Source organism: Erinaceus europaeus, chromosome 21, assembly GCF_950295315.1.
Source record: "Erinaceus europaeus chromosome 21, mEriEur2.1, whole genome shotgun sequence".
Lineage (NCBI taxonomy): Eukaryota > Metazoa > Chordata > Mammalia > Eulipotyphla > Erinaceidae > Erinaceus > Erinaceus europaeus.
Window position 1 is genome coordinate 29,338,248 of NC_080182.1, and position 25,309 is coordinate 29,363,556.

Below are 25,309 nucleotides of genomic sequence, written 5' to 3' on the forward strand. Positions count from 1 at the left end.
TCATCAGCCCTCTGCCTGCCATCCATCTGTCCGTCCATCCATCCATCCATCCATCCATCCATCCATCCATTCATCCATCACCAGACCTTCCATCCACCATCATTCATTCATCCATCTACCACCCATTCATCTATCCCATCTCCCTACTACCCTTTTATCTATCCATCATTCATCCATCCACTCTTGGATCCTTCCATCCATCCACTCATCCATGGACCATCCATCCCTTCTTCCCACTATTCATCCATCCATCATCAACCCTTCCATCTACCCATTGCCCACTCACCCACCCACTGTCACTACCTACCCCTTCACCAGACTCTCCCCACCCCCAACTCTGACTAACCCTCAGGACACAGAGCCCAGGGACCCACTGAAGGGCCTTCCATGGCCCAGCCCCACAGACAGAAGAGTCTGTATCCCAGCCCAACTCTTGCCCCCTCCCCGATGTGCCCCTGGGCAGCCCCTCCCCGGGTTCAGTGCCCACCCCATCTTTGAGGTGGGTAGAGTGGCCGGCTATGCATCAGGTGTCTCTCTGTCTCTCTTCTTCTCTATCTCCCCCTCCCCTATCAGTTTATCACCATCTCTATCCAATAAATAAAGATGATAAAATTCTTTTTTAATATATATATATATACATATATACATATATATCATTGCTTCCCTCACGTACACTCAGGTCTTAAGCAAAACCCAGCTGCCTGTGACACCTTCCTGCTGCCATAGACAGAATAAATGCTAGTGGTACACATAAGCATACATGAGATACATTCAGCTGTATCATCAGGAGCCAGGTAACTCCTGGGGCTCAGCCTGGAGAGGACAGGGCCTCCTACCCACCCGCAAGGGCCACTCCAGGCCGGGAAGGACTCAGGACAGCCAGGGAAGTGGCTCGCGGCCAGAGCACAGGAGGCCACCCACACAGTGTGTGTCAACGGCTGCTCCAACCCTTGCTCTCTGTCAGGAAATAAATAAGGGCATTAAATATACACTTGGGGCTGTGGAGAGAGCTCAGCCTGGCAGAGCACCAGCTTACACGACAGAGGCCCCAGGACTGCAAGTTCAATCCCCAGCACTGCCTCACTTTCATAATAAACATAGAGAGGTGATGGTGATTCACCTAGAAGGTCAGGTACCATCTGTGAGGCCATGGGTTCAGGCCCCAGCACCACATGTGAGCCTCTGTGATGATGGAGTACTGCTGAGCTGTCTGTCTGTCTCTCTGTCTCTCAAATAAAGAATGAAAACACTGGTGCAGAGGCCAGGCTGCCGTGTGGTGACACATGCCCAGCACCCCAGAAAGGGACTCCAGGAGCCCAGAAAGCATGGGAAAGGGTAAGGGTCAGCCTGAATGGGCGCACCTCTCCCACCCACTGGAGGGAAGGGCCCCCCACTGGCCCAGGGTGACACCAGCTAGGTGCTGTCCCAGCCTCTCAGGTAGCCCAGGCTAACTCTTACAGAGCAAAGCAGGGTTCACTTCTGAGTTAAAGAAAAACACAGTTGGTGGCCACCTCCCCTCCTCCCAGCACACACAGGGCTTCCTCCTGCTGTCACCCAAGTGGCCTGATCGGTGGCCTGAGAATCTGCTCCTTCTGCCCCAGAGTCTGCTGACCACCCAGACAAGGTGTCCACTCTGCACACACAGAAGAGACAGTCCCCTGTGCAGCTGGTGGCTGTGAGGGACTGTGGGAAGGTGGTCACTGTATAAAGGGCGGCACCATGGTGCCCGGGGCCCCATCTCCTGTGGACACAAGTCTGGCTGGGTCTGCCGGCAGCACAGACGGCTTCCTGCACTCCAGCCTTGGGGGGTGGGGTCTCTGCCTGGGGACCCTATAACAGCCCTTTGCTGAACCCTGGACCCAGCCCCCAGGATGACCCCCCCAGGCCCCCAGGCCACATCAGGTGCCCTTCATATCTGTAACCAACACAGCAGGAGGGACACCCAAGCCCCATAGCCAGGTGGCGCTAACCACTGACTCTCTCCTCACCTGAGCCACAGCACCCCCATGCTGACCTCAGAGCCCCCAGCCTCCCCATACTGGCCCCCAAACCCCCAGCCCCCCACGCTGACCCCAGAACCTCTAGGTCCCCCCACACTGACCCCAGAGACCCTGGCAATGTGGGCCCCCAGCGGTACCTTTCTGGCTTCTCTGTGACAGCTTGTCTCTTGGAGGGTCTAGTGTCACACTGACCCCTGTTCCTTGTTGGGCAGCTGGCCCAGGGCTGCTCTGTGGCCACATGACCCCCCCCCCAGCTCTAGGATTCTGGGGCGCCAGCCCTCCTACTGGCCTGCAAGGGAATCAAGGGTATCTGGGGTATTTGGCTGGGAAGGGCGTCCCGCTGGGCACTCAGGTTTCAGGAGGGTATCTGTGGTATCCAGCCACTGCTGGCTCCCGGCTGCTCGGCTCCAGCCTGGGGGCCGTGTGTGGGTGGGGTAGTAATCGCCCTGCCCCGCCCCCAGGCAGTGGCCTAGATCAGAGCCGTCTGGCCAGACCAGAAGGGAGAGGGGTCAAACACAGCGCTGGTCTTTTACAGTTTCCTTTCTTTCTGGTCAGTAGATAAATTCTCAGTGTATACTTTCTACAGACTCATTCATTCATTCATTCACTCATTCATTCCTTCTTCCCTCCATGCGGGGAGCTGGCTATCCTGCAGAGTCTGGGCCCTGCGGCCACTCAGGGCTGGCGTCTGTGCTGCTCTGGCCTGAGTCTGTCCTGCCCCTTCCCTGCAGGAGCCCGTCGTCCGTCTCCTGCCAGGGTTCCTCAGGGCCACAGTTTGGGGTGTCATGAGGGATGCAGGCAGGTGCTTCCCCTCTCTCCTCCCAGCGCCAGGTGAAGTGGGGTGTCAGGGAGAGCTGCAGGAATTCCAGCCGGCTTCTGATTGAATCAGGCAGAGAGCTGAGGGGCTGGCCCTGGGTTCCAAGCCCTGAGTGGGAGCGGGGGGTGGGGGGCAGTGAGTGTTCCTTTGCCGGCTCCCTTAGTGGTGGGGAGACACGCGTGTAACAGCCACAGCCACGAGGGGCGCCTCAGGGCACCCTGCTCTGCTCACTCCGGGATGGGAAGCTGTGATCTAGTTCCAGCCTCTCGATAACAGACAAGGATGCTGAGGCCTATGTGCAGCATCTCACAGAGAGTAGGGGCCAGCTGGAAGTAGCACCTCCTCCCTACACACAGGCTGTGTAGCACCCGAGGTTTGGGCTCTGGGTGCTGGTGCCACATGAAATGTGGGATCTTCTTAGACTGAAACAACCCTGGAAAGTTTGGGAGCCAATGGTTTGGTTGACTGAGAGCCAGGCATGTAGTCCAGTGAGCTGAGAAGGCACCAGGGTGGGAGGGGGCAGGCCTCTCATCTTAGGAGACTCCTCTCTGAGTCTCAGAGGGTGGAGTTCTCCAGCCCTCCTCTTCCAGGAAGCCTGCCCTGATTGCCACCCCCTCATACTCCCTGCCTGGCACCTCCTAGCGCCATTCTTCCCCAGAGGGTCTCCCCTTCCAGACACCAAGCTCCTGGCTCCTTTGTACTAGGCCTGTGAGCAGGGCGGGTCATCCTCTCCCACGTCACCATGGTGGCCCACAGCCACAGACCCAGCCCCCTCAGGTGAGCGTCCCTGCCCAACCAACTGGGGAGACCTCAGGACTGAGCCCCAGACACCCTGTCCCCCTGGCAGGATCCCCACCCTGCAGCTGTATCCCCCAGGTCCCCTGAGCCAGGCCGTGCTCCCAGTTCACTGGTCTCCATGTTTGACCATAAGCAGATCCAGGTGTGACTCTCGACCACAGGCAACCTAGATAGGCAGGAGCCCTCCTGACGGGCAGCTGGCATGGCCCTCGGGCCCATGGGGTGCTCAGCGGGGATAGGGGAGCAGTCATCAGTCACAGCCCCACCAGCTCCCTGACTTCCAGCCTGGACTGGGGAAGCCTTGGACATCTCCCAGGGGGAGGGAGACAGCTCCTGGCCTTGCTGTGCTGGGGAGAGGGGCCTTCCAGGAAGAGATGCTGGTACCTGGGCAGGTGGGGGTGGAGGCTCCCAGGAGAGGAGCCAGGATGAGGCCAGGAGCAAGTGACAGCTGACCAGTTCTGCTTCCTGTGGCCAGGAGCATAGAAGTCAGCCAGTTAAGTGTGGGGGGTTGGGAGAGAGCTCATTGGAAGGGCACAGGAATTTCATGCCCGAGGCCCCCAGCTGAATCCCTGTCCCCACATATGCCAGAGCCAGAACTCTTTCTCTCTCTGTCTCTCTTTCTGTCTCTGTCTCTCCCTCTATCTCCCTCTCTTTTTCTCTCTGTCTTTGGCTTTCAGGAACCCAGCAGGTGGCATCTGTGGGGCAAGTGTTTCCTAGAAGAGAAAGGCCTGAGGCGGGGGGGGGGGCAGTGTGCTGGCCTGTGTCCCCATGACCTTGGCTTCCTGTACCCCAGGACCTTGGTGTACTGGGGGGTGCCCTTCCAGGAAGGGATGCTGTCACCCAGGTGGGTGGTCCTGAGCAGGCCAGGGATGAAGAGGAGCCTGGATGAGGCCAGGGGTAGAGCCAGGGCTGGCAAGACTCGAGTGCCTGGGGACTCTTGTGGGGGGTGGGGAGACCCTTCCAACCCTTGACCCGAAGCCTGAGAGGCAGCTTCTGTGGGTGAACAGGGCAGTACAGACTCTGGGGTGTCCATACTGGCTGCCTTAGCACACCTGTCAGCGAAAGGAACAAAACCTCCCAGCTCAGCCCCCAGATACCCCCAGCTCAGCCCACAGACACCCCCAGCTCAGCCCCCCCAGAGCATCCCCCAGTGCCCCTCAAACCACAGAGCCAGGGGGCTAGCGAGATGCCAGGGGCAGCTGTTCACGGGTTATAGCTCTTTTAGGGGGATCAGAGCTCCTGTCCCAGGGTCCCCCCAGGCCTTGCGAGAATCATGCCAGACCTGGAGAGGGCAGCTCCCAGGAGCACCCTTGGGAACACAGTGGGAAAGTGGGGCCCTGGGGCAGGGGGCATTCTGGTGGGCTCTGGCCCAGCACGTCCTGCCCCTGTGTGCTGAAGACTAGGTCTCCCCAGAGGGAGGTGTGGAGCCCCCCAGCTTCCGAGTCACCTGGGAGCCCTCTCAGGAATCCACTGTTAAATGGGGGGCTTCAGACAGCCCCTTGGCTTCAGACAGGGCTCCCTACTTCAGCCAGCCCCCCACTTCAGATGGCACCTATTATGCACCCCCTCTGACGACCTCTCTGTTCTCTGCCTGCAGGTCTCAGTGCCCGGAACAGGACGCAAGCAGGCCGGGACCCAGGTGAGTGGGAGCGGCCGGCCCCCCTGCAGGTGCAGCTGGGCATTCACCTGGGCACACACTGTGCCATGTTGGGGTCTTTTTAGAAACACCACCTGTGCACACCCATGGAACAGGGCCCGCACCATCCTCCCACTGTGTGGTGTGTATGTCCTGTGGCTTCCACCAGGTGCAGGGTGCTGGAACTAATGAGCATCCTTTGGTGATGAAAGTTCCTGTGTGGGTATGGGGAAGGTGTGTGGGCATGGGCCAGGTGTGTGGGCTCGGGTCAGGTGTGTGGACACAGGACAGGTGTGTGGACATGGGCCAGGTGTGTGGACTTGGGCCAGGTGTGTGGACTTGGGCCAGGTGTGTGGACTTGCGCCAGGTGTGTGGGCACAGGACAGGTGTGTGGACACAGGACAGGTGTGTGGACTTGGGCCAGGTGTATGGGCACCTGACAGGTGTGTGGACTTGGGCCAGGTGTGTGGGCACAGGACAGGTGTGTGGACACAGGACAGGTGTGTGGACTTGGGCCAGGTGTATGGGCACCTGACAGGTGTGTGGACTTGGGCCAGGTGTGTGGGCACAGGCTGGTCCTGGTGGCTGCCTGGCTCTGCCATCAGTCCTTCACAACTGAATGTGTTTTAGCACTACTAGCACTGCACCCTTAGAGTCTTGATCGGTCCGTCCCCTGAGTCTGCATTTGTGGTTTCAGTTGGGGACTTGGGAGGAGACAGCTCTGGGGAAGACAGAGGGGGCTGTGCTGGCCTCACCCCGGGGCGCCAGCAGTTGCCCAGGGTGTTTGACAGATGCCCTCAGTGCACCTGTCCCAGTGTCCCAGTCAGCAGCACCGGGGTTGTCCCCTGGAGGCAGCTTTGAGGCTCATCTCAGGCCAGCAGTGCTGGGTGCTGAGTCCTCACCATGGCTTGCATGGTCTGTGCTGTTGGCGTCTCATGGGCACATGGTCCCTCTATCTTCACCTGATGTCTCTCAGGGGGTTGCCCTGCCCATCGCTATGTCATGGGGGCAACTCGTGATCAGGGGAGCACACGAGGGGGCCTGGGGCAAGTGAGACCTGTAGATGGCAGGTGACAGTGGCGGGGCAGAGCTCCTGGGAGATGACAGGGCTCCGCTGGGCTCCCGGGGGCTCAGACACCACTTGGGTTCCACCACTCATGCCTGTCCCCCCGTCCTGGTGCCCCCCAGCGGGACCCGGCCTCACCTCCCCATCCCTAGACTGTGGCGCTGGCTCAGGTGGCGGCAGGGAGCAGAGCACGGAGGGTCAGTGTCCCCACTCCACAGACGGGAGAGCCCCGGGGACCTGGGTCCTGCCTTCAGAGACTCCGTCTGTCCCACAGCCCCGTGACAGCAGCATCACAGCTGGGAGAGGTGGCAGACACTCTGTCCCCTCAGGGTGTCCTCTCAGGGGCCCAGGAGCCACCTGTCAGCAGCATGTGGCCGCAGGGGAGTGGCCTGCCACACACCTGGCTCTGCTCATACCTGTGGGGACCTCGTCTCTGTGTGAGTCCAGATATTGAGGACACATGGGGGGGGGGCTTGTGGGCAGGACCGTGATTAAAGGTTTGCTCTGACAATGTGTACCTCTCCCCATCCTTGATGCTGGCACCCAGCACTGTGCTGTCACCCTGGTGGGCAGCAGTGGCGGGGGCTGGACAGGCCATGCTGGGCCAAGAGTCCCCAGCCCCTGCCCTGGACACAAGCATGTGTGGCAGAGTAGGTGTCCTGCTCTGTGCCTCACTTTCCCTGTCTGTAAAATGGGTGCCCAGCTCACAGAGCAGCCTGGTGTCTTTCTCCTTGTCTCAGGAAAGGCAGGGTGAGTGTCACTTCACGGTGCCAACAGTGCCAGGGATGCTAGGTCCTCTCAGCTACTGCTTTTCTGTGTTTTTCAAGAGCCAGACAGCTCTGACCCCGGACAGCTTCCAAGGTGTGTGGACAGACACTGCCAGACAAAGCTGGCGTGACCTTCCAGAGGTTCTCAGAATTCAACATGTTTCCTCTTCCCAGTGCAAGTGGCCAGGAATGCCACCTCTCGGAAGAGGAAGGGGTTCTGTGGGCACAGACTGGGGAGTGAGGGCCTGAGCACAGCAGGAAGTGGGCATGGCATCCAAGAACAGGGATGGGGCACAGGACAGTAGGGACAGATGACACAGGACAGTGGGGACTCTGGGCCCTGGAGACACAGGGAGGTGGGACTCTCAGTCTCCAAGTAGGTTTGGGTGGGCTTTTCATGGTGAGGCCCTGAGCTATTTTCCGTGTCTTGTGGAAAAGAGACTGAACAGAATTAACCAGCTGCATTTTGTAGGAAGTTGGATAGAAGCAGAGAAGGGGATGAGGGAAGAGAGGACAAAAGAGGAGAGGATGAAGGAGAGGAAGAGGGAGGAGAGAGGAGAGAGGGAGATGGGAGGATGGAGGCAGCAGCTCGGGGCCATGGGAGGCTCAGGTGGTAAAGTCTCCTACAGTGGAACATTCACTATGACAGCACTGCAGAGGGTGGGCATTGTTCAGAAAAAGCCCAGTGCCCCATCAGTGTGTGTGAGTGTGTGAGTGTGAGAGTGAGTGTGTGTCTGTGTGTGAGTGAGTGTGAGTGTGTGAGTAAGAGAGTGTGAAAGCATTTAGAACTGTCTTCTCACTTTAAGAGTTTCTCTGTCTCTCTCTTTGCCTGAGACAAGCAAGGGTTAACTTTTAAAGAGAAAAGAAAGAGCTCACATTTTTTTCTTAGTGATTGAGTGTTGATTTACAAAATTACAAGATAACAGGGGTCAAATACCACACCATTCCCACCACCAGAGTTCTGTGTCCCCATTCCCTCTATTGGAAGCTACAGTGGTTCTCCCAAGGTCACAGATATGGACTGACTAGTATTTCTAGAACTATCTATGTTTAGATATATTTTCCCATTTTTTTTCTATGGTCCTGCCATCTCTTCTTTTCTGAGTCACACCTACAACTATTACTATTTCCAAATGTCCTTCCTTTTTTCTTCTTCCCTCTCCAGGTCCTGACAGAATTGAGGTTCAGAGCCCTCTGGTCATCTTCCCCTAACACTTCTCCCCCTCTGGGAGTATGGTCCCAAATTCAGAAAATTTGGGGGTGCAGAAAGTGAGACCTCTGGCTTCTGTAATTGCTTCTCTGCTGGATGTGGGCACTGGCGGTGGATCCAGAGCCCCAGCCTGTTTCTATCTTTCTCTAGTGAAGGGCTCACTTCTTAGTTAAAACACAGTTGGTGGCCACCTCCCCTCCTCCCAGCACACACAGGGCTTCCCCCTCCTGTCACCCAAGTGGCCTGGTAGGTGGCCTGAGAATCTGCTCCTTCTGCCCCAGAGTCTGCTGACCACCCAGACAAGGTGTCCTCTCTGTACACACAGAAGAGACAGTCCCATGTGTAGCTGGTGGCTATTAGTGACTGTGGGAAGGTAATCACTGTATAAAGGGCAGTGCACCATGGTGCCCGGGGCCCCATCTCCTGGGACATGAGTCCGGCTGGGTCTGCCAGCAGCACAGACATGACTTCCTGTATACCAGCCTCGGGGGGATCCCAGGTCTCTCTCACTTAGATAAAGAGACACAGAGAGGGGAAGACAATACAAAACTGAGCTGCCCCCGGCGTTACAGGGCTGAGCATGTAGTACCAGGATCAGCCTCAGGACCTCAGCCTGTTGCCAGCTCAGAGAGCTGCAAAGGTCTCTAGGCCAGGTCCGGGCAGGTCCAGGCCTCACCCAGGGAGCCGACTGGCCCACGCAGGAGTTGTCCCCTTGAAGCCTTCTGTGAATCAGGAAAGCTGGCTTATCTTTTGGAGACTGGAGACCTGGGTCCTGAGTCCCAGGTCCCAGGTGCTGGCGGTTCTGGGCGGTCCATGGCCTCCATGGCCAGGACACAGCACCCCTCCCAACAGCCTCTTGTTACAGGGCCACCAGACCTGCCCCATGTGGTCTCCTTGGGACCTCTTGTTATCCTCACCACCTCTCAGAGACCCTCCCTCAGCTCTAGGAGATAGCTCACCCAGGAGAGTGCACACCTCCCCACACACACAGAGGCCTGGGTTTCAGCCCAGGTGCCACATGGGAGCATCGGGGAACAGCACCAGGGGGAGCTCCAAACATGGTGGGGTAAGGTGGTGCGGTAATGGCTCTCCCTCTCTCTCCTCTCTGAAAGTAAAGAGTGAGAGCCGGCTCGGGGGATCCTCCGGTGGTCTGCACCTGCCTGGGCCCCAGGCTCACTCCCCAGCGTTGCAGAAAAAATAAAGTAACAGAGACTCCACTTGCAAGTGCACTCACGTTCTGAGGGGACCTCAGGGCCACCAGGACTCAGGACAGGATGCTAGAACATTCCACCAGGAAGGGGTGGGAAGAGGCCTGCCTGTAGGGGTAAGGAGGGGCTGGAGGGCATCCTTCGGGGGGGGGGGTGGGCTGGCACAGCATCCAGGGCAGAAAAGGAGTGTCCTGGACCTCAAGGCTGTGACAAGTACAGAGAAAAGAGTAGCCTTTGAGAAGTGGGATGAGGGTGGAACACAGCCTGGGTGACATGGACTGGCTTTGGAGAAGGGCAGAGAATGGGGTGCTTTTGCCAGGGGCCCCCCAGATTAACTCCTGCAGCTCCCAAAAGAGGTCTCCTGGTGCCTCACAGATCTGTGTCCCCCTTGCTGCCCAGGCCTGGAGGCCCTGCCCTGCCTCCCCGTAGAGGCTCCCCTGGGAGGACACTGTGTGACATGGGACCAGGGAGGTGGCACCTGCAGGCCTGGGGTCCCAGGGCCCTCCCATGGGCCCACCTGCTAGGACTGAACAGGGCTCCTTAGCATGTCCCTACAATTTCTTACAGGGCTCCTTACATGTCCCTAGTCAATTTCTGGGACCGGGTGGTGGTGCGCCTGGTTGAATGCACATGTTACAGTGCACAAGGAGCCTGGTTCAAACCCCCAGTCCCCACCTGCAGGGGGAAAGCTTTGCAAGTAGTGAAGCAGGGCTGTGGTGTCTCTGTTTCTCTCTGTCTCCCCCTTTCCTCTTGATTTCTGGCTGTCTTTATTCAATAAATAAAGATAATTTTTATATAGTCAATTTCTGCAGAAGCTTTTCAACTTGATGTAGTCCCTGTGGCTTATCTATGTTTTTGTTTTCCTTGCAATTGGCCTGGATGATGCCTATAAAACTTAGACAGGAAAGAGTGTTGCCAATATTTTCCCTCTCAAGCTCTTTATACATTTTGGTTATTAGCCTCTTGTCTGATGTGTGGAATGTAAAGATTTTCCCCCATTCTGTGAAGGGTCTCTTTGTTTGGGTAGTGGTTTCTTTTGCTGTGCAAAAACTTTTTAATTTGATATAGTCCCATTGGTTTATTCTTGCCTTCGTCTTCTTTGTAATTGGATTTGTTTCATTGAAACCACTGTGGAGAGCAGTCTGGAGAACTCTCACAAGGCTAGAAGTGAACCTGCCCTACGACCCTGCAGTTCCTCTTCTGGGGATATATCCTAAGGAACCAAATACAACCATCCAAAAAGATCTGTGTATGCCTATGTTCACAGCAGCACAATGTGTAATAGCCAAAACCTGGAAGCAACCCAGGTGTCCAACAACAGATGAGTGGCTGAGCAAGTTGTGGTCTAGATACACAATGGAATACTACTCAGCTGTTAAAAAATGGTGATTTCACTATTTTCAACTTATCTGGGATGGATTTTGAAGAAATCATGTGAAGTGAAATAAGTCAGAAACAGAAGGATGAATATGGGATGATCTCACTCACAGGCAGAAGTTGAAAAACAAGACCAGAAGAGAAAACACTCAGCAGAACTTGGACTGGAGCTGGTGCATTGCACTAAAGTAAAAGACTCTGGGGTGGGTGGGGGGAGAGTTCAGGTCCTGGAACATGACAGCAGAGGACCTAGTGGGGGTTGATTGTTATGTGGAAAACTGGGAAATGTTATGCATGTACAAACTATTGTATCTACTGTCAATGGTAAAACATTAATCCCCTAATAAAGAAAAAAATATTTATTTTCCCTCTCAGTATTTCCAAGTCAGACCATTTGAAGTTTACTTTTGTGTGTGGTGAAATGTAGTGGCTCAGTTTCATTCTTCGGCACGTTTCAATCTAGTTTTCCCAACACCATTTATTGAAGAGACTCTCCTTCCTCCATTTAACAGTTTGAGCCCCCCTGTCAACAATGAGACATCCACAGGTGTGGGGCTGTGGGCCATCGATTCTGTGCCGCTGTCCTTGTGTCAATGCAGCTCCAGTGACTGACTTACCTTGAATCACTACTTTTTAAATTATCTTTATTTTATAGAGACAGCCAGAAATCGAGGGGGTTGGGAGTTATAGAGAGGAAGAGACACAGAGAGACACCTGCAGCCCTGCGTCACCACTTGCAAAGCTTTCCCACTGCAGGTGGGGACCAGGGGCTCGAACCTGGGTCCTTGTGCACTGTAACATGTGCACTCAGTCAGTTGCACCACCACCTGGTCCCCTTGAATCAGTATTTGAAAGAGAGGCTTCAGAGCTAAGTAAACTGGAACTGAAATAATCAACTTACTTTTTAATATATTTTTTACTGGGGGATTAATGGTTTACAGTTAACAGTAAATACAGTTGATGGTACATGAGTTAAACTTCTCCGTTTTTTTTTTAAATAACACTCTCCCCCTGCTGCCCACAGCCTAGGTCCTCCTTCACCATCAGTCACCAGTCCCTCCCCCATCCCAGAGTCCTTTCCTTTGGTGCAATACGCCAAGCCCAGTCCAAGTTCTGCTTTGTGTTTTCCCTTCTCTCTTTAATTCTCAACTTCTGTCATGAATGAGATCATCCATTCATCTTCATCCTTCTCTTTCTGTTATCATACTTCACATGATTCCTTCCAGCTCCATTGAAGATGAAGTGAAGGTGAATTCAGCATTCTTCACAGCTGAGTAGTATTCAATTGTATATCTAGACCACAACTTTCTCAGCCACTCAGCTGTTGTTGGACACCTGGGTTACTTCCAAGTTTGGGCTATTACAAACTGTGCTGCTGCAAACATAGAGGCCCAGAGATCTGACTGAAGGAACACCAGCTTCCAGCAGGATGTTACACAGCAGAGCCATGAACTTTGTCATCTGTACTGAGCCGCTGCCCAGGCCACCACAAGTCCGTGTTCCCTCGCCCCTCCTGCAAATGGCCCCTCGTAACTGGCTCACCTTCCCCCAGTCCCTCCCCTCCATGTCCCCTCTTCCCATCCCCTGAATCTAAGGCCCATGTTCTGGCTTGTTTGTTTCTTTGTGACTTTAGACCCCACCCCTGTGAGAGCCCCCCACCTGCCAGGACTCAAACCCACGAATAGGACCATGGCAAGGAGTGTCTCTACCAAGTGAGCTATCTCCCCTGCCCCATGCCTCCTCCACTTGTGAGTCTTCATGCAACTCCCTGGGTACTGTGTAGGGTGCTGAGAGAGGAGCAAGGCTCTAGGAGGCTCTGGCCAGCAGGCTATCTGTGGGGATCCGCTAGTGCCACAGAGCTGCTGTCCTGGCTGGGGGTGTCTGCGGGCCCTGTCTGTGCTCACCACACTTCACAGACCACTGGTAAAGCCCAGAGCCCAGTGTAGGCTTCCAGCAGAGCTGGATGAGTGGGAGCCCCCAGAGAGTTGGGCAGGCTGCAGAGATGGAGCTCCTGGGCTCCTGGCAGCAGCCATGGGGCTGGGCACTGGCCTCACTGAGTGACTGGGACTCAGGGAGAACAGCTGCTGGCTGCGGCCCAGGGCACTGCGGTCACAGCACCTCCCCATGGGCCTTCCTTCTTCGGGGTCCACACTGAGGCCAGGCTCCTTGACAGCCTCCAGGCCTTCTGAAACCTAGAATACGGCCTCCACCCCCATCCTGCCAGTAGGATGGAGTTTAATGTGTGACACACCCTGTGACATGTGACAGGGGACAGTCAGCCCAGGCAGGAAGGAGCCAGCAGGGCTTAGGGCACTCGAGAATTATACATGCAGGGTCTTTGGGGTTGGGTTTTGTTGCTCTTGTTTTATTTTTTTAATTGTTGCTGTAGTTGTTGTTGTTATTGATGTCGTCGTTAGATAGGACAGAGAGAAATGGAGAGAGGAGGGGAAGACAGAGAGGGGGAGAGAAAGATAGACACCTGCAGACCTGCTTCAGCGCCTGTGAAGCGACTCCCCTGAAGGTGGGGTGGGGGTGGGGTTGGGTTTTGAAGCATGGATAGGAGTTCTTTGGGTGGAATGGATGGTAGCCCAGATGTGGAGTGACCACAAAGAAGCATGGACACAGAGGGGCCAGGACCTGCAGGACAAGGTCCTGACTCAGTCCATGCCAGGGAAGCCCAGAAGAAAGGAGGGGCTGGGCTGTGGGGTGTGTGTGTGTGTGTGTGTGTGTGTGTGTGTGTGTGTGTGTGTGTGTGTGTGTGTGTGTTGATTATTAATAGTATGTCAGATTGTACAAGATGACAGGGTCTAGTTCCACACCACGCCCAGCACCAGAGTTCTGTGTCCCCACCCTCCCATCTCCCAAAGAACCACCAGAGTTCTCACAAGTCTTACAGTTTGCTTACTTCTGTTTTGTTTGGATTTTTTTCAAGCTCATGTGAATCAGATCTCTAGATCACACATATGAGTTAAACCATTTGATAGTTGTCTTTCATCTTTTTACTTATTTCACGAAGCATCATTACCTCCAGTTCCATTCATTTTGTCCCAAAGGACACGTCTCATCTTTTTGATGACAGAGTAGTATTCCATGGAGTCTATATCACTTCTTTAGCCAGTCATTTGCTGATGGACATCTAGGCTGCGTCCACTCTCCATCTGTTGTAAATAATGCAGCTGTGAGCACAGGGCTGCGTGTGTCCCTTCTAGTTAGTGTCTGAGTGTCCACCGGATAAAGCCTCTGAGTGGGCTTGTGGGTCATGAGGTGAGTCCATGTCTGTCTGTTGAAGGACTGTCCGCACAGTCTCCACAGGGGCGGCCCCAGTCTGCATCCCAGTAGCAGTGAGCAGAGCCCCTTTTCTCCACAGCCTCGCCGACCTGTCATGTCCTGGTTTGTGGGTGGAGGCCCTTCTCTCAGGGGTGAGATGGGATCTCAGCATAGTTTTAGTTTGCATTTCTCCCATGATAAGTGAAGTGGAGCATTTCTTCAGTGTCTATGGGCTGTGTGTGTATCTTCTTTATAAAACTGTCTGTCTGTTTCTTTGGCTCACTTTTTATCGAGTCTCTAGAGGCAGAGGGGCAGGTGGCAGTGGTGCACCTAGCTGAGCACATGCCAACATGAGCTGGGATCCAGGTTCGAGCCCCCACTCCACACCTGCAAGGGGGAAACTTCAGGAGCAGTGAAGCAGAACTGCAGTTGTCTCTCTCTCTCCCTCTTACCTCCCCCTCCCCTCTCAATTTCTCTGCTTCTGTCCAATAATTAAATAAATAAAATATTCTTATTAGTTCAGTAAACTTATAAAAATATGTAAAATAGTAAAAGTCCTCAAGCGGCAGATGAAGGCGGGCTTTGTCTACAGGCAGGGAGAGGTACTGAGGGTTGTAACACAATGGGGCTTGAGAATAGTGTCCCCGCATGAGAGGAGGGCAGCCCCCCCAGTTCCCTCCCCACACAGGCCACAGGAGGCAGTGACCCCCGTTAAGTCCCCACTTTTCAGGTGGGAGACTTGGGCTCAGGGTGCTAGGCTCCCCACTGGGGTCTCCGGCAGCTTGAACAGGACATGAGCCCTCAACTCCCCACTTTGAACAGCACCCCAATTCTAGAACCTCCTGGGAATCCCTTGGGTGCTGGGGTTCTTGGGTCCTTCTGTCCCTTTGCTGACCCCAGACCTGGGAGGGGATGGGCAACTCCTGGGCCCAGTGGGCCGAGACTCAGCAGGTGCTGTGACAGCGAGTTCAGGGGGACTGTGCCTCCATGGCTACAGCCAGAAGCATCTGGGGTCCCAACACCCCCCCCCCATTTAGCTCCAAGGGAGACAGGTGGCCAGAGACATCTCAGTCTGGATTAGCAGGTCTGGGCACTTAGGGGGCACGGGTTCAAGCCTTGGTTCTACCCATCCTCCCAGCTGTGGGATCCCAGGCCAGAGATGCCCCCAGAGTCACAAGAGAGGTCGCCTGCAATCCCTGGACCTGGGGTGACTATCCCGCTCCCCAGGGTCCTGGGACCAAGGTTGCCTTGTGCCTGAGAGCTGAGCAGGGAACAGGGAGCTGAGCAGAGTCCCCAGCTGGCCCCAGTGTCCCCAGTCCTTGTGTCACTTCCCAGGGTGACAGCCTGGAGCCCCAACGCAGTCCGACCAGGGCTGGGGAGGGCAGGGGAGAGGCCCAGCCAGGGACAGGCCGCCTCTGAGCACAGACTCTGTACGCCCCTCCCTGCCTCAGTTTCCCAGTCTCTAGAGGATAGAACCACCCCCTACCCCCACCAATAATCCCCCGTCAGGTTTTTGTCTCGTCACACCTGACACTGGTCCACAGGCCAGGGTGGTTTTGTGCTCATGACAACAAGACAAAAAGTGGATTAAAAACAAAGTGGACTTTGCATGAAGCCAGACCATTCGAGGCTGAGCTTGAGGCTGTGTCCCAGAATGTAGACTTTTCCCCCTGGTTTATTTATTTTTTATTCTTTTTTTATTAGTGATTTAATATTCATTTACAAAATTATGAGATAACAGGGGTCTAATTCCACACCATCCCCACCACCAGAGTTCTGTGTCCCCAGTCCCTCCATCGAAAACTGTAGTAGTTCTACCAAGGTCACAAATAGGACTATTATTTCAGCAACTATCTATCTGTATTTTTGATTAGTGATTTAACATTGATTTACAAAATTATAAGATAACAGGGTTCTAATTCCATAGTGTTCCCACCACCAGAGCTCTGTGCCCCCCACTCCCTCCATTGGAAGCTGCAGTGGTTCCCCCAAGGTCACAGATATGGGCCGACTAGTATTCCTAGAACTATCAATGTTTGTACATTTGCCCATTTTTGTCTATGATCCTGCCTTCTCTTCCTTTCTAAGTCACACCTCCACCTGTTACTACTTCTGAATCTCCTTTTTTTCCTCTTCTCTCTCTGGGTCCTGGTGGAATGAAGGTTCAGAGCCCTCTGGTCATCTTCCCCTCACATTTCTCCCCTCTGGAAGTCTGGACCAAGGAACAGAGACTTATAAAGAAAAAGCATTTATTCATTTCCCCGAGCATTCGAGGTCAGAGGTCAGAGTGTCACTTGGACAGACACGTGCAACACTGGGAACTGAACTCGGGGCCTCAGGCTGGAGAGTCCAGTGCTGCAACCATGCGACTAGGGTTGCTGGTCTGCTGGAGGGGTCAGCCAGTGTTGGGGAGTGCAGGTGACCCCTCAGCTCTGAGTGCCTCTATCCTCTGCTCCTGGAGACAGGCCCACAGGAGAGAGGAAGCAGCCAGCCGGTCCCCATGCGGCAGCAGTGTCCACTGTCCCCCTCAGAACCCCAGGAGCCAGGTGTCTCCCTGCAGAAGGCCAGGGCAGGATTCCGCCATAGAACCTGCCAGAACCTGCTGTCTGGGGCTGGCTTGCTTGAGATGCAGAGGGTGAGAGAAGGAGAGGGGGAGAATCTCAACACAGGCCCCTCAGGATGGGGAGGGAGGGGTCCTTGCTTTGCATAGTCCTGCCTTTTGATCAGCCTGTGGGAGCCCCCGGGGAGGCTCTCCCAGCACGCCACATCCTGGGGGAAGTCCTCCTTCTTGCCCTGCCCTGGAAGCTGTGCCCAGGGCCCCTTCGGGGCAGGGCAACTCTAATCCTGTAATCCCATATTAATGAATTTCTGTGCTACAGAGGGTCAGAGGAGGGACAGAGCCTGGGGGCCTGGGGGCTGCTCCCTGAGAGCTCAGAGTCTGGCCTGAGCCCCACTCTCTGCACCGTTTTTGGGGGAGGGGCCTCCTTGCTTGGTGTCCCAGCTGCAGGCCAAAGGGTGAGCCAGGGGCTTGGAGACCATCTGGTTCACTGATCAGAGCTGTTGGCCCAGGGGCTTCAGGGCTATAAGCCTTGCTGGCAGCTGGGGAAACTGAAGCACAAGGAGGGCTATGTCTCCCCTCCCCTTTGTCACCCCTGCACCCCCACACCCCTCCCTAGACTCACAGACCCCATGCTGCCTACACCAGTCTGCCTTTGGGGCCCATCCCTGAGCTGTGATTCCATTTTAATTAAATGCCCAGAGGCTGGGTGTGGGGGTGGGGAGAGCAGGCTTCCAGGGCCCTGAGTTCCCCTGGGCAGGTTGGGGGGGTCAGGTGGGGGCATACAGGGGCAGGAGGGGCTGGAAATAGGTACCCAGGGCCCCCTGTGCCACTCAGGACCCATAGGAAGCCGAGCCTGAGGGCAGCAAGAAGGAGGGTTCGGGGGGCCAGCCAGAACCCAGGAAGACAACCTCTGCTTTTCCATAGCCCTTGCAGACTCTGAGTTGGGGTGGGCTGGCCCCCAGCTGGACCCTGCCCTTAGCTCTGTGATATCATGCCCAGTGCCCTCCTTGGATAGCTCAGTGTCCAGGAAGTATGGACAGAGCTGTGAATTGAGACCCCACAGAGCTGGAGAGGGAGTTCACTGGGCAGGTCCTGTGCCTGTGCCAGACTTGAGCCCTGGCACCACATGGGAGGGACTGTAGCACTGGAGAAAGCTCCTGTGCTGTGGCTCTCTAATGGAGTGAGAATGGGGCCTGGGAGCAGTGGAGTCATGCAGGCACAAGGCCCCAGCTCAAAGCAAACAAAGAATAAAAGCTCAAGGGGCCAGGCAGGCAGTGGCAGACCTGGTTAAGTGTACATACTACCATGAGCAAGAACCCATGTGCAAGCCCCTGCTCTCTGCCTGCAGGGGGGAATCTTCCTGAGCAGTGAAACAGGTATGCAGGTGTCTGTCTCTCTCCCTCTCTATCTCCCCCTTCTCTCTCAATATCTAGCAGTCTCTATCCAATAAATAAAGATGATAAGAAATAAAACTTGCTACACACCCACTATCCCTTGTGGGTTTTCGTAAATGTGTATGCCTATCAGGATGATGTCAGCCATATGCTAATTATATTCATTTCCCAACAGGCCCCCGCAAGATGCAGGGACAGGGGACTCACTCTCCTGTCCTGTTCAGTCCCCAGACCTGGGCCTTCTCAAGGTGATGAAAACACCTTGGTTGTACCACTATCTGGATTACAGACATGCTGTGGCTGGTGACTAACGCTGGGTACAGACACGGGTTGTAGACTGCTTGATGTACCTCCATTCCTGAGGACTGGGTCTCATACCCAGGTCCTTGTGCATGGTAACTTGTGCGCTGAGCCTCACTCTAACAGTGTCTGTTTTTCCTAGAACTTCACTCTAGTGGGTGGAAACTTCACCTTAAGCTAAGGCCTCTTCTTCTTCCTCCTCCTCTTCTTCTTCTTCTCCTTCTCCTCCTCCTCCTCCTCCTCCTTCTTCTTCTCCTTCTTCTCCTCCTCCTCCTTCTTCTTCTTCTTCTCCTTCTTCTCCTTCTTCTTCTTCTCCTCCTCCTCCTCCCCCTCCTCCTCCTCCTCCTCTTCTTCCTCCTCCTCCTTCTTCTTCTCCTTCTTCTTCTTCTCCTCCTCCCCCTCCTCCTCCTCCTCTTCCTCCTCCTCTTCCTCCTCCTCCTTCTTCTTCTCCTTCTTCTCTCTCTCAAATTATTTTATTGTATATAAATCTCTTAATTGAAGCAAAAATATTACAAATACACCTTGGTTTACAATCTAGTCTTCAACATACAGGAACAAACTCTCAACTCCCCTTGATTGGTGTCTCAGAGACATATAGGGACCCCAGTATTCCTTCACCCTGTTCCTCGTCCCCCAGAGTCCTTTGCTGTGGTGCGATATGACACATCCAGTCCAAGTTTAACCTTGTGTTTTCCCTTACTCTTCTTTGTTCTTTTGAATTTTTTTAAATATTTCTTATTGGAGCAATTGATGGTTTACAGTCAATACAGTTGTTGGTCCATGTGTAACATTTCTCAGTTTTCTGCAAAACACTCTCCCCTCCAGCCTAGGTCCTCCTCCACCATCAGGCACCAGGACCTGGAAGCCCCACCCCCCACCCCCACCCCCAGAGCCATTTATTTCGGTGCAATACACCAAACTCAGTCCAAGTTCTGCTTTGTGTTCCCCTTTCTGTTCTTATTTCTCTCTCCATCTTCCCTTTTAGAAAATGTGTGTTCCCTTGGAGGTAAAGCATCCTGGGTTACATGTTTGTGCTGTGGGAGCCGGGGGCCTCTGCCCAGGGTGCAGAATGACAGGCACTTCACCTCCGTGTGGTAATCCTGCAAGCATGCCGCTCTGCCCCAGCGCTGACTCTCTTTGGCAGGTGGACAGGGCATCCCAGCCAGGGGCCAAGCCCCTAAGATGAGCCATGGCCCTTGGGAGTCCTGACCCAAGGCTTCTGTGGGGGGATTTCCTAGCTGTGTGGACTTGGATGGGACATCTGCTACCCAGGACCCTCAGTTTTCTTACTGCACCTTGGTGGAGGGGGTCCTATTTGCTGCCACACTGGTGGGGAAGATCGCTGGGAAGAGCTTTTTATGTTTTGAAATTATTTAATATTGATTTACAAAATTATAAGATAACAAGGGCATAACTCTACACCATTCCCACCACCAGAGTTCTGTGTCCCCATTCCCTCCATTGGAAACTGCAGTGGTTCTCCAAAGGTCACAGAGATGGATTGACTGTTATTTCTATTACTATATATATATTTCCTATGGTCCTGCCTTCTTTTCCCTTCTAAGTCACACCTACTTCCGTGTGTCCTTTTTTCCCTCTTTTCTCTCTGAGTCCTGATGGAAGTGGGGTTCAGAGCCCTCTGGTCATCTTCCCCTAACATTTCTCTCTCTCTGGGAGTATGGACTAAAATTCTTTAAGGTGTGCAGAAGGTGGTAGTTCTGGCTTCTGTAATTGTTTTTCTGCTGGACATGGGTGTTGGCAGGTGGATCCACACCCCCAGCCTGTTTCTATCTTTCCCTAGTGGGGCAGGGTTCTCGAGAGGTGAGGCTCCAGGACACATTGGTGAGGTTGTCTGCTCAGGGAGTTCAAAGCGTGTGAGGTCAGATATGGTGCAAGGAGGGCTTCTGCCATGGCCTAGAGCATCCTGTACCTACTGGGCTCCAGATCAGAGTGAGTGGTCCCTTCCAAAACTGACCTATGAGAGCCTTTGGATGACCTGCCCTCAGCAAGTTGGAGCCAATCAGCAGGGAGGTGCTTGGAGCTGGCCAAGGTGCTGAACAGCCCTGGCCTTTGTATCCACAGGTGCTAGGACTCAGATGCCAGAGTTGGAGTGTGGTCCAAAAGGTCTGGCTGGGCTTAGGGGCTACCTCAGCCTGCTAGAGCCCCAGCTGGTGTGCCTGAGGCCCCGGCTTCAATCCTCAGCACCTCCACATGCCCGAGCAGAGTGGAGCAGTGCTCTGACTCTGTCTCTTTCACATTAAGTGAGCAAAAATATCTTCTTATGCTGGGCTAGCTTCGCGGGTGGGACACAGACAACCACAGACTCATGGCTGAGCTAGGAAGCAGTGCCATGCTGGCTTTATTCATCTGCATTTATACTCTCCAGGAAGGAGGTGGTAGGGTATAAAAACAGGGTGTGACTAGGAGAGGGGGAAGAGCGAAAAGAGAGTGCAAACCAGTGGGATTAAACGGTGGAAAACAGGATGTGACTAGGAGAGGAGGTGGAGTGGAAAAAGAGCAGGAACCGGTGGAGATTAAACCAATGGTCTGTAGGCAGGGCGGGTCCCAGGTAAAGCAGTGATTATGTAAATAGACCACAGTGTTAAGTAATGCAAGTGAACCTAACGTCATGATCAAAACAGAAGGTCTTAGAAGCAGAATTAGAAGCATACCAACATTCTTATTTTTCTGTTTTTTTAGTCTGAGTCTTGGGACTGGGGAGGTGTCTCCACAGGCTCCCGTTGGATCCTTGGTCCAAATATACCAGAGTGGTCCTCTATGTCTTTCTCTTTCTCTCCCTCTCCCATTAAATAAATATTTTTAAATAAATATATATCCTTCTAAGACTTTGTGAAAACTCTGGTGGTTTCTCTGGGATGTGGGAGGGTAGGAACACAGAACTCTAGGTGAGGTGTAGTGTGGAACTAGACACTGTCATCTTAGAATCTTGTAGCCCTTTATTAACCACAAATAAAACATTTTTAAATTTAATAAAATAAAGCATTATAAAGGAATTAAAGACCTAACTTGAAAACTGTTAGATGTATTCTCTCACTTGTTTAACAGTTATTTACTTAAAAATAATAATAATAGGGGGCCAGTTAAGCACACACATTACCACGTGCAAGGACTAGTGTCCAAGCCCCCGCTCCCCACCTGCAGGGGGAGAGCTGCACGAGTGGTGAAGCAGGGATGCAGGTGTCTCTCTGTCTCTCTTCCTCTCTGTCTCCCCTCCCCTCTCAATTTCTCTCTGTCATATGCAATTAAAAAAATAGAAAGGGAAAAATGGCCACCAGGGGCTTGCCCTTTAGGTCCGGGAATGTGCATCGTCTGCCTGCCTGTGTTCTTAGGAAGTGAGCCCAGACCCCAGGCAGCTGCAGGCCCCGCACCCATCGGCCTCAGAAGTGTCTAGCCTGAGAGATCCCTGAGGGCTAGTCTCCCTCTGCTGCCCATTGTACCCAAGGCCATGGGAAGCCAACCACAGGATGCTGGCAGGTGTTCCTAAGTCCCCTGGGTGCAGTTCTCACAGACCCTGGGAACTGAGGCAACAGGCCTGGGGTTTTGTCGCACTCTGGGCTGCAGGGACTGACGCTATTGGGAGAGATCGGGCAGGACAGGGCATCCAGGGGTGTCAGCAGTGCCTGTTCTGACACCCAGACCAGGGGGAAGTGCAGGGCTCCCTCGGGAGTGGTCCAGGGGTGTCAGCAGTGCCTGTTCTGACACCCAGACCAGGGGGGGAAGTGCAGGGCTCCCTCGGGAGTGGTCCAGGGGAGGCAGCAAGAGCAGGAACCTCACTAAGGCCTGACTGAGGACGCAGTGTCCAAAACCTCGGCAGGGAGCACCCTGGGGTGGTGTGGATGCTGGGGGAAGTGTGTCTGCTCATCTGGGCTGTGGGGGTGGGTGGGGCTGGCCTGAGGTGCTCACAGCCCTGGAGCACTCAGCCCTGTGCCCTGGATGCCAGGCTGCGAGAGGCTGCAGCCACGCATCCCCCAGCCAAGGACCTGAGGGATGAGGGAGGGAGCCCCAGGATGCCCGGGCAGGTTGTGCCCCCCAGATGCCAGGGAGAGGCCAACAGCAGGGGGACGGCTGGTTTCCCTACTGGTGACACAGCTGTCCCCTCTCTCTCTTTCTCCCTCCACCCCCAGCTCTGGATGGCGGGGGAGTTTGTAGTCTATCCACTGAGCAGTGGTCTGGCCTCTATCTCTTTTTTTTTTTCTTCCAGGGTTATCACTGGGGCTCAGTGCCAGCACTATGAATCCACTGCTCCTGGCTGCCATGTTTTCCATTTTATTGGAAAGGACAAAGAGAAATTGAGAGAGGAGGGGGAGATAGAGAGGGAAAGAGACCTGCAGACTTGCTTCAGCACCTGTGAAGTGTTTTTGCAGGTAGGGAGTGAGGGCTTGAACCCAGATCCTTGCATAGGTCTGTGCTTAGTACTATGTGAGCTTTACCACATGTGCCACTGCCTGGCCCCATCTGTCTATCTATCTGTCTAGCTAGCTAACTATATCTCTTTCTCATTAAAATAAAGCAAATAAAAATATTTTTTAATTTAAAATTGGGCTAGGTAGTGGCTCCACAGTGGGGCACAGGTGTGAGACTGCGAGTTCAGTCTCTGTTTCATTTTTGTTTTGAAAAGGCAATAAAGTCAATCCAGGGTTAACTTTTACAGAGCAAAGCAGGGTTCACTTCTGAGTTAAAGAAAAACACAGTTGGCAGCTACCTCCCCACTCCCCCGCCAGCACACATAGGACTTCCTCGTGCTGTCACCCAAGTGGCCTTGTCAGTGGCCTGAGAATCTGTTCCTTCTGCCCCAGAGTCTGACCACCCAGACAAGGTGTCCTCTCTGCACACACAGAAGAGACCGTCCCCTGTGCAGCTGGTGGCTGTGAGGGACTGTGGGAAGGTGGTTACTGTATAAAAAGCCCCGTCTCCTGTGGACATGAGTCTGGCTGGGTCTGCCAGCAGCATAGACAGCATGGGCTTCCTGTACCCCAGCCGCGGGGGGTGGAGTCCTGGCTCTCTGCCTGAGAACCTGAGAACAGGGCGAACATGCTACCTGCACAAGTGTAGTGTCTGAGCCCCTGGCCCCCTCGTAGGAGCACTGTGCAGACAGGAAGCTTCAGGAATGGAGCTGTGGTGACTCTCCTCTGTCTCGTTCTATATCTCACCCTCTCTCAGGGCAGGGGAGCCCCAGCAGGAGTGACAGACTGCACAGATATGATGCCACAGCAAACTGGCAGCAAAAATTGACTGACTGATTTATTGATTAATTGACTGATTAGAGCACCCTTCTTGGTCACCCATATGCCCCTCCCTATGAGGTGACCTCCAGTCTTGACCCCCTGCCTCCCCCACCATCCTTGTCCCCATCCTGAACTGGCCTTGAGATGTTGGCTGTGAGTCCTCTCTCTCTGCTGCTCTGGGAGCTGGGGAAACTGAAGCAAGGAAGACAGGGTCCCGGGTCCTAGGAGCCAGCTACCGGCACTCTGCAGGGAGCTCCCCGGAAACCAGAGCCGCACCTCCCGCCTCCCTCCCTCCTTGCTTACACCACCCCACTCAACTATTCTGGGCAGTGATGATGATGTTTCTCCAGGGTCTGTGTTCTGGGGGTGTCTCTGCAGCTCGGGGAGCCATCCCTGCCTGTGACCTCGGGTCCCCCCCATTGACATCACCTGCAGGTGTGGATCTCCTGTGTCCTGAAGGGCAAAGGTCGCCTTCTAGGACTGTAGAGGAGACTGCTGGGGTAGGGAGTCCACGCAGGGGCAGGGCTCCTGGCCTGCATGCCTGAGGCTCCAAGGTTCAATCCCTGGCACCAGCCTAGGCTGGAGCCTAGCAGGGCTCGGATCTCCCTCTATTGCTTTCTTATAAAGAGAAGCATATCTTTTAAAACAAACTGAAACAGTAAAAATAGTGAAGAACATGAAAACTGCAAGGGCTGGGAGTTGACTTACCCAGAGAGCCTGGGTTCAAGGCCTATCACCGCACAAGAGCCTCACCAGATGACCGCAGAGGGAGCTCCATGAATGGCAGTGGGAGCTACAGTCTCTCCTCCTTCCTGAAATAAAGAATAAAGGGAAGGGCTGGAGAGACAGCACAGTGGTTCTGCAAAGAAAGTCCCCTGAGGCTCTGAGGTCCCGGGTTCAATCCCTAGCATCACCATCAGCCAGAACTACACAGGGCTTAATAACAAGAAGACTGGGGAGACAGCACACCTATTCTGCAGAGACTCTCCTGCCTGAGGCTCTGAGGTCCCAAATTCAATTCCTAGCACCACCATCAGCCAGAGCTGAGCAGGGCTCTGGCATGTCTCTCTCTGTATCATTCCATCTGCATCTCTCTCTCTCTCTCTTTGCCCCAAGTTGGCTCTGTGCTTCTGGAGCTTTTGCCTGCTTCCCAGGTGCTTGCAAACATGTCCCAAAGCACCAGGGGCAGATCTAGTGGGAACCCCAGTCATGTGGCCTTGGCCCTTAACAGCCTAGCTTTCCTCCTTTAGAAAGAGGCCAGGTGGTCCCAGGGTCGAGGGAGGCCAAGCCCAGGGGACCCTGCTGAGAGGCCCAGTGTCTGCAGAAGTCACAAGTCTGTGGGGCAGGTGCAGGCTACACCCACGAGGGAGTGACCCCCCCAGCACCTACTCCTCAAAGAGCGGCTCCCCGTCTGCCAGGCTCCATGCCGGCACCTCAGCACGCCCTCGCCCCCACGCCCCACCACTACCATACTGAGTCACCACCCACCCAGAGAGGCAGACCCCAACCTCGAGAGGCAGTGCTGGGCCCAGAAACAGCACAGCCTATTGAAATGAAGCACAGGACTTCTTGTATGTGAGGTCCCAGAGCTGGTAGGTTTATTTCCCCAGGTCTGCCTGATGCCAAAACTCTGCAGTGCTCTCCTCCTCCTCCTCTTCATCCT

General features: G+C 54.3%; 1 protein-coding gene across 11 annotated transcripts in view; it reads left to right on the top strand.

The window, feature by feature from the left end:
- Nucleotides 1-25,309, top strand: part of ATP2B2 (ATPase plasma membrane Ca2+ transporting 2) — a 232,855-nt gene that overhangs the window by 37,550 nt on the left and 169,996 nt on the right. For 3 of the 11 annotated variants that reach the window (XR_009547083.1, XM_060180700.1, XM_060180703.1), the window contains exons 1-2: nt 1,298-1,335; nt 5,213-5,254. The gene's annotated coding sequence lies outside the window, so the exon portion shown is untranslated. Of the gene's footprint in view, nt 1-1,297; nt 1,336-5,212; nt 5,255-25,309 lie in introns of those variants that run through there. The other 8 variants (XM_060180704.1, XM_060180706.1, XM_060180705.1 and 5 more) reach the window with 8 other exon arrangements.